Here is a 9,153-nt window from a genome sequence, read left to right on the forward strand (position 1 = left end):
AGGGCAAAGCTACATAATTAGCACATTACTGTTTGTTTCTGTACAGGAAAATATCCACTCTGTATCTGAGGGTGCCACAGACCATCAAGAAGGGCCAGCAGTCCCCATAGTTCAGGTGCACCCTTGCTGCATCCCATGGGGAGAACCTGGCCAGCTTGTCCCTAGACTGAGGGCTTGATGTGGCAAAGCAGAGCTGCCGCCATCCTTCACCAGCTTGGAAAGGGCTGTTGGGCTTGATGCACCACACGTGTTTTGCAGCCATGTGCATAACTGGGCAGACAGGGAGAAAGGCAGGAAGGCACCAGTATATTTCTGTAGTCATAAATTATGCCGTATGTTACCTGGAGTTCAGTCTTTAAATTCTGCATTGACCCCAATAGCACATGGCTGTTAATTAAGCTGTCTGCCAGAGCGGGTCTGCCCGGTGATTACACATCGGGGCCTGACTGCATGCGACAGCGGAGGAAAGGGGTCAGGCGCATGAGGACCTTGACAAGCTGCTTGTGAACAGATGAGCTGTTACCACAATTGAATCAGGCTTTGGAAAACATGCTGAAACAATTCAAAACAAGTAAACAGGATAGGAGTGGCCTGCAATCATCTGCAGGGGAAGCTGTTGCCGTTGGCCGTGGCATGTGCCAGTGGCTGAGTGCCAGGGGGGAGCTGTGTGGACCAGGCTCTTGGGCTAGACCGTACCAGATGTGCAGGGTTCATCCCTGTGTGTTGGTCATCCCTTACCAACCGCAGCATTGCTCTGTGTTTGATCCTGTTGGATCATCCTCATAGGGAAAAAGTTTTCCTTATATCTCCCCAGAATTGCCCGTGTTCCCATTTGTCTCTCATCCTTTCACTGGGCACCTCTGGGAAGAGGCACGCACCTTGTGCTCCAGCCCCTGGCCATCCTGGTGGCCTCCATGGACTCATTCCAGTATGTCCATGTCCATCTGGGGAGCTCAAAACTGGACCCAGCACTCCAGATGTCTCACCAGTGCTAAGTAGAGAAGGATCACCTCCCTCAGCCCTATTTTATAAGCCCTGCTGTGGTGACAAAGGCTATGTTGGTACTCTGACAGAATGGAAACTACAGGAATATTCATATATAGCATTCATAATCCATATGTGCTTATGTTAAGTAATAACTTTACTGCGTCCAGCAAAATGTTTCTGCAAGCGCTAATGGAAAATTGAGATTGATGTAAAGGCAGGTATGTGTCAGCAGTGTGCAATAAGCATGCTGGTCTAAAGTAATTTTGGAGAAATTTTCAGATTAAAAAAAGATAGGGTGGTTGCTTCAACAAAAAAAAAAAAAGGTGACTACTTCAGACTGAGTAGCTTCCCTCGGCCCTTTGAAGCTCTTCCTTTTCTCAGATGAAAGGTCCATGTGACCATATACTTGACTTTTTCCCTGCTAATATCCCTGCCTTAGCAGGAAGAAGGAACAATAGAGAGAAGATGGCTTTTGATAACATTCAGACAGTGATCTGGTCTGCTACTGAGCAGTGCTGAGACTAGCGCAGATAAGGTTTTATCTTTGATCTTGATGAAATAATTGATGCTCAGCATCCTTCAGCGATGCTCACGTGTCAGTTGAAAATTTCCTCATCTGTTTTGGTTCTGTGCTGTTCACAAAGGGACCGAGGGGCTTGTTCTTGCTGTGTCTCCATCCCAGGGAGTCATTAGCAGACCCTGAGGACTCTCATTTCCCAGGGTCAGCGCTGCATGGTGGAGGTTTTGTGGTTTTGGGACCAGCTGATCATGTCAGGATGTCTGCACGGCTGGTAACTGTGTCTTAATGCCTGTCGCCATGGGATGTACCCTGACGTGCCAGCTCCGATCTGGCCACACTCTGTTTTATCTTTTGTGCTTTGTATGTCAGAACTGGGGAGGACAGCAAGGCTGGGGGGGTCCTCTCCCCTCTGGTCTCATGGGACTGTTTCTCACTTTTTTTTGTTTCCCCCCCCCCTCACGCCTCGCTGCTGGGTGCCATTTTGTCTGTTCTTAAACCCGATTCCCCTGAGGTGCCTCTGGTGAGGCTGAGGGGCTGGGCGGTGCCCTGGGCTGGGGCTGCCGGAACCGGCCGGCACTAGCTGGAACCGGCCGTGCCCAGCAGGGGGCAGACCCCGCCTCGCCTCACAGCGCAGCCGGCGCTTGGGCACCAACACCCAATGCAGGTACTCGTGATATAGATATATAAAAAATCGCACCTGAATTTTCACACTAAGGGGTAGATGGAGTCTCACCGCAAGCTCTGCATTTTCCGGGTGGGCTGAACTACTTCCCCGTCCCCTCGAAGGCAGGTATGGAGGACATGAAGCTCGGCCCTGCAGCGCCTAGCCTATGTTGTGGGCAGAGCCAGCTCCTCCCTCGCCAAACGGTGCCCCTTTGCAAGTATTTCTGTAAGGTGGTGTTAACATTTGGGAAGTGCTGAGAGCTCTGTAACTGTGCATGTGAGGGCGCAACCCCATCCCCCTGCCAACTGTGCAAGTCTGAAGGGGAAAAAATTGGTTTGAATTTGGAGATTTCCAGCCATTTTGTGTCATAGAGGGAAAAGACTGGTTCCTTGGGCAGAATGGCATCTACATAAATAACTTGTTCCTCAGCTTACTGCCCATGGTTAACTGTGCATGCTCAGCAGCTGTCAGTATCAAAGGTTGAGGAAAATTTTTTGAATGCATGTTAAAAAAAAATGTGTTCCAAGTCATATTTGCTCCATTTTAGTTTTCTGTCATCATAGAAACTACATAAACAGCAAAGTCCATAAATCAGAGCGATTGCAAGAGGGAAAGATATTTAGTCTAATTATCCCATGCTATTGGTTTGGATGGAGAGGAAATACTAGGCGGACTGTTGGGTTTGGTGGTTTTTTTTTCCGTAGGAGTAATTAAATGTGTTCCCTAAAAGGTTTCTGACTAAACTGCCTATTAACCACATTTGTAATTCCTATTTCACACGTTATTAGGCTCTGAATTTTGGTGGCCTGAACAAGAGGAGCTAAAACTATATAAAGGGATGGTATTAGAAGAGAGCTGTATAACTGATCCAAAATAACACTCTGGCTTGGTCTCTGTTCAGATGTGTCCTGTAAGTTTTCATTCTTTACAGAGAAATAAAGATGACCAAAGGGCAGGAGAAATATGACTGCAATGCTGGAGTCTTAGCTGAACTATAACTGCACACAAAACCATTTTTTTTATTCTGTTTTGAGTTACCTGACCGATCCGTAGAATATTTCAACCCACCAGGAAAGGTAGCGCCAGTTTAGCTGGGCGGATATTCACTTAAAAGAAAGGACTCAATTCCTTTCATGTTTCTATTGCTGCTTTACAGACACAGTCCTGTTAACTGGGATTTCATGGGTATAAATGACTGGAAAATTATCTCAAAATGATGCATTTTCTGTTCTTGTTTTGGTGTGTCTGTTGCGATTTCAAGAGGAGTAGGTAAATTACATGGAAATTGACAAATTTAGTAATTAAAAAGGTTTAAAATTCAATTTAACCTTGCAAGTCCTTTCTTGTGAAAACACCTGAAACAGTTTTTATCTTCAAGCAGTGGTTGCTACAGTTTGTGGAAATGATATGTCCATCGTTTGTGACTACTGGTAAATCACCGTCATTAGTGGCTGCTGGGAATGGCTTAAGGCCCAAGAAGGGAACCAGAAATTGTAAACCTGTAACTATGGTAAAAATGATAATGCATGTTGAAAGGAAGTGACAAAGCTATTCCAACAAAAGGTAAATACACTAGGTAAGCTCCTGAACTAATGCCATTTGATGTACCTCGGCTTTCCACTTCTGTACCTCCTAGGAAAATTTGGTCCATAAACAGTAGAAATCTAATTGTTGTGATCAAAAATGGTTGTACTTTGCAGGCACTCTTGCTTGCATAAATAACTATAGTAGAACTTAGTAGAACAATTAGGTATTTATCAAAGGGATATGGCTATGGTACTTGACGAACTATACAATTCTAGTTGAATTACAACAAAATACAGCTATATTATAAGAAAAAAATCTACTGGGTGAAGTGCAGTGATCTATACTTTGCAATTAAAAATCAGCTTAAAGGAATTTTAAGAGATGTTTTCCTCATTTTGAAGCTTAGATTTTCAAAGGGTTTCAGGGAATTTACAGGATCTATCCGATATCTCCCATTCCTGTTCACTCCCGTGTAACTCATTTATGCAGCTGACACCAACTTGATGAGGGAGTGGAGATGTAACAGGGATAGTTTTACATTAATAAGGCGCCAGCCTGGACAAGGTGTTCTGCTCATGAGAACTTGAATTCATTTCATGTTGGTCTGTGATTCACTGAATGCTTTGCTAAAAGTTCTTGTTAGAGGGGAATCTGTCAGATGGGATGTGTTAATGCCTTGAAGGGTAACCCTGTGAACGTGCTCAGTGATGGTGCTTTGTAAACTGTTGGTAGAGACAGGTAAGTCTGTACGGGGTTTACTCTGGGTTTGTGGAGCCTGGTGTTAAAACACATGCTTAGTTTATTTAGTCTTAGCTTAGTGTTTATCTTAGTATGTGACGTGGCATTGTTTTCTATGGTACCACTAGGAGATATGTGCGAGTGCCTGATGGCCTTTCCTTGGGAACACTGCTCAGAAAAATACTGCTTTTTGAACTCCGCTCCTGGGGGAAGGTCCCTCCAATCTGCTTCTGACTTCATTCCTATTCCTTTGAAATAATTTCAGAAGAGAAAGGCAGATCCCAAACAGCCTTATTAATGCCATTATTATTATTAACACCTTTTTCCTCTATTTTAAAAATTCCAATAGGCGCCTGTTGGGGTTTTTTAAGTCAATGCAAAATATTTATTTACGTGAGGAATTGCCTTCATCTATTTGAGAGACACGTTTGGTTTGCACATATTACTGCTGTGCACAGGAACATTTGCTGCTGATCAGAGGGGTACGGCTCAGTTTGCAAAGCAAAGCGCTTGTACAAACGGATTTCTCCCCTTCACCTTCTGGTCTCTCTTCCCAACTAGAGTTGTCCAGGTGCAGAATGGTCTTCACTCAGAGAAAAGACCATCTGTGTTTTGTTGATGCTCAGAGGAATCAAACCTTGCAGATGAGAGCTGATTTCAGCCCTTTCCTTTCCTGCCTTGATGCTGGAGTTGGTTTCGTGGCTGTGCCAAGCAAATTGGCAGAGGCTGCTGGGCCTTACAAAATCATGCTGATGTGTGACTGGAGCGGCTCTCCACTCCTTTTATCCTGTAGGAGTATCTGTTTATTTTGTGTATGAATTTCAGTCTGTCAGAGAAATACCATTTATCCTGCAGACAGGGATGATAAAAACGTTGCGTTGCGTGATGCGTTAGCTGTAAGTCAAAGGGACCGCTTCCCAGCCTCTGCCATCGGTGGGGCTTCTCCGCTCAAAGCAAAACTGGGGGACAGAGAGAAATAATGCGCAAAGGAGGAGAATTTTCTGAACGCCTTTGCTAATGCCATTTTAGTGGGCGCTGTGAAACTCCTTGTGATGTAATTGCAGGGGTGGTTTTGATCACTGTGTGCAGTGCTGCCCTCCGAATCTGAACATAAATACGCACGTCCCCCTCCTGGCCATGGAACTTGTAGCAACCAAAAGAGTTTTCCCTCAAAACTTAGCAATGCCCATTTATTGACAGGGGGAATGAATAACGACTGAAGTGTAACACCTCAGGAATGGCATCTGGGAGATTTTGGTATTGGGCAGTTCACAGCTCTGCAATATGGAGTACCAATGTAAAAATAACACTTTTCTATGGTTTTTGCAGTGTCTAATTACTTGCCTTGTTGTCGTGGTTTAACCCCAGCTAGCAACTAAGCACCACGCAACTGCTCCCCCCTCCCAGTGGGATGGGGAGGAGAATCGGGGAAAAAAGTATAACTTGTGGGTTGAGATAGAAGTAGTTTAGTAACTACAGTAAAATAAAATATAATACTAACAATAATAATAATAATATTATAATAATTGTAATGAAAAGGAATATAACAAAAAAAAAAGAGAGAGAACTAAAACCCAAGAAAAGACAAGTGATGCACAATGCAGTTGCTCACCACCTGCTGACCAATGCCCGAGTAGTGATCCACCCCTCCCGGCCAACTCCCCCCAGTTTATATGCTGAGCATGACGTTCTGTGGTATGGAAAATCCCTTTGGCTAGTTCGGGTCAGCTGTACCGGCTGTGCTCCCTCCCAGCTTCTTGTGCACCTGCTTGCTGGCAGATCATGGGAACCTGAAAAATCCTTAACTTAGGATAAGCGCTACTTAGCAACAACTAAAACATCAGCGTGTTATCAACAGTATTCTCATGCTAAATCCAAAACACAGCACTGTACCAGTTACTAAGAAGAGAGTTAATGCTGTCCCAGCCAAAACCAGGACACTTAGGAACAGGAGAGCTGCTATTTCTGGGCTGGAAACCTGGCCTAATTCTCTGACACCCCATTCTTCAACAGGAATGCTTCCTCTGAACGCCACAGTGCTGCGTGGAGAGGAACAATACACCCAGGTTTTGTTGCGGCTCCGGTTTGCTGGACTGTCACCTCGGCTCTCAGCACAAGCAAAGGTGAGTAGCAATTTCCAAAACACTTGAGCAGATTTCCATTTGCAAAAGCAGCTCCCGGCTGGGGGGCAGCAAGGAGGCCCCTGCCTGGGGCTGACTGCCTCGGTGCATCTGCAAGTGGTAGATGGCAAAGTTCCTCAGCAACTGATAGGCCTTAAAAATATATATATTTTAATTTTAAAGAATGCTGATTCTTATCTGATGGGTTGTGCAATATATCGTTTGCATAAATAGATTTTTACCTACTACAAGACTCGCTATTAATTTTATCATGGCAGAGGGTTTAATAAATTACAGGAGACAAGAATAAAGAGGAAAGTCCAACCTTTAACCAGAGCACAAAGGAATCACGTTGATGTGGAAGTTCTTTTTTTTTCCTCTGTAATGAATGTACAATGTTTTTCTCCATTACTAGCTGTTGGCTGTGGAAGTGAAAGTACAGAGGCTGGCGGCCCAAGGCCATAGAAATGAGGAAATATTAGTACATAAAACCATTTGCACTAAAATATTAAACTTGTCCGGAAGATAAATAATGGTGTGTGTTAGTAGTGGTAGGAGAGTGATGGTTTGCTATCAGCCCTCATAGTTTATCCCATGCAAAGTGTTGCCTGTGGACTAAGGGCTTGATAGATGCTCTCAGCCATCCTGGTGTAGCAGGAATCAAGATTTGTTTCCCACTTAACTCAGTGGATCAAGAAAGAGAAGCCAAAAAGCAGAATTGATTATTAATGTGCTGAGTGTGCACGTTAATACTGCTGCAAATCTGTATGGCGTAGTCCACTTCAGGATCATATGGTCTTTAAGGGACTAATGGCACATGCCGCAGCGTTTGTGCGTGCTTGGTCCAGAGGAGCTGGTATGTTTTAAAAAAAAAATCTGTATTTGAAGTTTCAAGAATTTTAAAGAGAGTCCCTCCTTGGGGCCCGCAGGGTGGGCAGCTCAGCCATGGCTGAGCTCAGGTAGCAGCGGCGTTCAAAGAAGGAGGTGGGCCCACTGTTCTATTGTTCATCCTATCTCTTTCTCTGTGCTGCTGCCTTGAAGCTTGCATCACCTGTGGCGAGTTGCAACACACACACACAAATCCTGCAACTATTTTGTGCCTCAGGTGGACAGTCCTGCCCCTGTGCGATGCACAAGCTGAGGGCATAACCTGGTACCAACCTGTTCCCATCTTTGTACTGACTTTTCCTTCCTTAATATGGCCATTTAGAGCTGATGATGCAAGCACAGGCTGTTAAACAATTTTAAGCAGATCCTTTTTGAACCTTGTAAAACTAACATTTAATGAAGTGAAACACAGATCAATGGTAAATTTTGTGCAGTGGCTCAGTCATATTGATTGCAAGGTTCAAAGACTTTCAGCATGGACCTGTTAAACATCTATAATGTTAAGGTTGAAATGATGCCTGGCAAATGCTAACAAGGTTGAAAAGGTGGTGTGGGTGTGTTTGCTTCCTGCTTTCAAATAATTTGCTGCTTTTCAGTCAGTAAGGAGGGCTGGGAAACTGGTTGGTCTCGCAGGAGATGCTCCTGGATCAGTTTTATTGGGTTGCAAAGAAAGGGACTTCTGTGCTGATGCAGCGGCAAAGGCACCACTGCAGCAGTTGTGGCTGCTGAGTATGGAGGTGCTGGTGCTCTCACTCAGCACTTGCATTGTGCAACACTTGTCTTTTGCTTCCTGAGGTGATTTTGGCTGTTACATGTGTGCATGCACTTGTACAAGGGCTAAACTTGATCTGAGCATGACAGACCGCAAACAGGGTCTCCCTCCTGCAGCACAGCCCTCCATGCTTTGTGCACGTGGCAGTGGGGAGGGCTGCACAAGGTGGCCCCGGCCATGGGGTGAGGACCTGCTGGAGACTGCATCTGCCACAGTGGCTGTTTGGTAAAGCAGATGAGAGTATAATTTAGCTGTATTTAGCTTTGGCACACTAAAAGCTGGATCCTGGCTCCAGTCTGATCCCCTAGTGAGAGGTCTGTAATTTGTAACCACTCAAGGGTGCCGGTGGCGGCTTCTCTGCTACACAGATATATGTGGTACTCTGCAGTCTCAGCCGAATTGTGCACCACCTCCTGCCCAGCAGCGGGGTGGAAATGGTAAGATGTATGATCAGGCAGACAGTACTGCAAAAATAAAATCAATACAGATCAACTGAAGAGTTTTAATCTTGCCTTGTAATAACTCTGTATCTATCCATCCCCCGTATACATTACAAATGTTGCATCATTGAACATTGCTCGCTTGCAAATCAAAATATCATGATGCAATATAATATGTATACACACATAAAAAATCCACCCCTTTCTGTGCACATGGGTGTGCGCATGCACAGAAGCAAAACCAACCTTCATGGCAAGTATAACAGAGCAGTGCCTTAGGCAAATAACAGGGTTTAGGTGCTGTGTTTGACCCTGACAGTTCATGCTCCTGTTAACTGGTCGGATGACAGTCACGCACTTAACACCTGGGTATAAAAGGTTCTTATTTCGTAAAACGGCAGCTACCTCTCCCGCATATATTCTGACAACAGCAATTAAAAACATAGCAGCACACCAGGGAACTGCCAAATATAGTATGGCCTCAAGTTATAAGCTTA

This window comes from Gymnogyps californianus, chromosome 3 (genome assembly GCF_018139145.2).
Source record: "Gymnogyps californianus isolate 813 chromosome 3, ASM1813914v2, whole genome shotgun sequence".
Classification (NCBI taxonomy): Eukaryota; Metazoa; Chordata; class Aves; order Accipitriformes; family Cathartidae; genus Gymnogyps; species Gymnogyps californianus.